We start from the raw sequence: 2,401 nt of genomic DNA on the forward strand, positions 1-2,401 counted from the left end.
AAAAAAAAAAAAAAAAAAAAACCTCCACCTTGCCAGCCCATCTCCACACTCCAAATGCATGTTTTTCCCCTTAGAAACAAAATAGTTCCTGGTCCCTCAAACCACAGGAACCCTGAGCATTAACAACACGCAGCACGGGAAGCACGAGAGAACAGCCACGGTTGTCCACAGGCAGCTCTGGGCCTCACTGAGGAAGCAGGCGGCACCAGCTCCGCACATGCACACACACAGTGAGCAGAAGCAGTGTGAAGAGTGGGTGGAGATGCGGGAAGGGGGTGGAATTTGCAGCAGGCTCTGCCAAGGGTGGGACACCTATTCCGTGCCCACCCCAGGAGCCTGGGCCCGTCCTGAGTAGGGGTCTTGGGGACGCCAATGCTGAGCGGATCAGCAAGACAGTTCTGGTGCTGAGCAAATAGCTGCACCCTTGTGTATAACCTTGTCCAAACTTCCCTGACCAGGGATCCCAGGGCTCGAACCCACACCCCCTGCAGTGGGAGCACGGAGTCTTAACCACTGGACTGCCGGGGAAGTCCATAAACTTGTCTTTTTTTTTATATATATAAATTTATTTATTTTTGGCTGCGTGGGGTCTTTGTTGCTGTGCGCAAGCTCTCTCTAGTTTTGGCGAGCAGGGGCTATTCTTCATTGCGGTGCACGGGCTTCTCACTGCAGTGGCTTCTCTTGTTGTGAAGCACGGGCTCTAGGCACACGGGCTTCAGTAGTTGTGGCACACAGGCTTAGCTGCTCCGCGGCACGTGGGATCTCCCCGGACCAGGGCTCGAACCCGTGTCCCCTGCATTGGCAGGTGGATTCTTAACCACTGCGCCACCAGGGAAGCCCCGTAACCTTGTCTTAATTGTGATGGTCTCATGGCTGTAGACAAAATTTGGCAAAAGGAAAAGCTCTAGAATCCCACCACCAGCCCCTTTTCCATGTTGCCACTGAGGGTTCCCTGTTTGCAGACACTTTTCACGAGCAGTTCCCTGTATTTCTACCAGCTGTGCCGCACTTTTATTTGTTCTAACTGCTTGGGGCCTGATACTTGTCCTTCCTGAGTAAACTGTGAGGTTAGGGAGCAGAAATTACTTCTAGCTGACAGACAAGGAAACTGAGGCACAGCGTGGTTAGGTGACTTGGCCTTGAAGTGGGGAGGAGAGAAAAGACAGCCCCACAACTCTCATCTCAAAATATTTAATTTCGTTTGAAAAGGATACATTCCCCGCTTCCCTCCCGCCACATCACTCCGGCCCACCGGCAGCGGCACACTCGCACGCACACACGCACATAAGGCCAGTGGGCTACGCTCTGCCTCTGCCCTCACCGGCTGGGAAGAAGGGTTTGCGCCTTGCCTCCTTCCCCAGCAAAGGTAAAGGAGAGAGAGGCCTGCTGGAATGCCAGCTCCCAGGGAAGGATGCAGAGCCCCACACACTCTGTCACGTCACATGCACTTAGAAAAATAAAACCAAGTGGTGTTCTGGCATCCCCAACACTGTAAGACAGCAATATCCACCTGGAAGTCATCTTTGCCATTTTCTAGAAAAATTTATTGCACTTAATTAACAGATGTTAAAGGAGCTCTGGGGTGGGGCTTTGCCATGAAAAACAGGGCCTTTCAGCCCTTTGCTCCCAGGGCCCTGGATGGAGAGCTACACAGCATGAAGGGGCCCTTTTCTGCCGGCCCCCACGCCTGCCACCCCACCTCAAGCAGGAGCTGCCTGCCAGGGCCACAGCAGGTCCCCTCACCAGGGTGATGCTTACCGAGTCAAGGTTCACTACTACGTGCCTTCCGCAACCTCAGGACCCAGGCAGGCAAACCCTTTCCTTTGGCCAAGGGTAAGAATTACCCAGGTCCTCCACAAGGCTGCTGGCCATTGTGAAAGCTCTCTCTCTCTCTCTCTCTGAATATATATATTTCTCTATCTAGATATACATTTATTATATGCATATTCTTGCAAGATTCTAGCTCATTCATTCATGATTTGTCTGTTCTGAGGTTGCAATGAGGCTGAAGACAGGGTGTTTAAGTAGGGATGGCGCTTCCCAGCCCACTGCAAGCCCATAGAAAGCCATTTACATTGGCGTCTCTAGTCTCCAGTGCTTTTTAGAGGATGTCAAAGATCTGAGCATAGGTGCCTCAGTCTTTGGCTGTCAGCCCCGAGACAGAGAGGGTCCAGCGGGGAGTCAAGGAGACTCCCAACTCCACAATGGAAACGGAGTAGGCACCACCCTCTCCTCCTGCAAGGGCTTGATTCTTAAGCCTGGGAAGAAGACACGCTTACCTGAGCACCCTTTTCCCCAAAATGTCAACCTCCACAGATATCTCCTTCCTGTCCCTGCCAGGCTCCTGGCTCAAAGGGGCTCTTCTAAAAGAAGCCAGCACCACACTCTTCCCAAGTAAGGA

Source organism: Neophocaena asiaeorientalis, unplaced genomic scaffold, assembly GCF_003031525.2.
Source record: "Neophocaena asiaeorientalis asiaeorientalis breed wild unplaced genomic scaffold, Neophocaena_asiaeorientalis_V1.1 scaffold242, whole genome shotgun sequence".
NCBI classification, from domain to species: domain Eukaryota; kingdom Metazoa; phylum Chordata; class Mammalia; order Artiodactyla; family Phocoenidae; genus Neophocaena; species Neophocaena asiaeorientalis.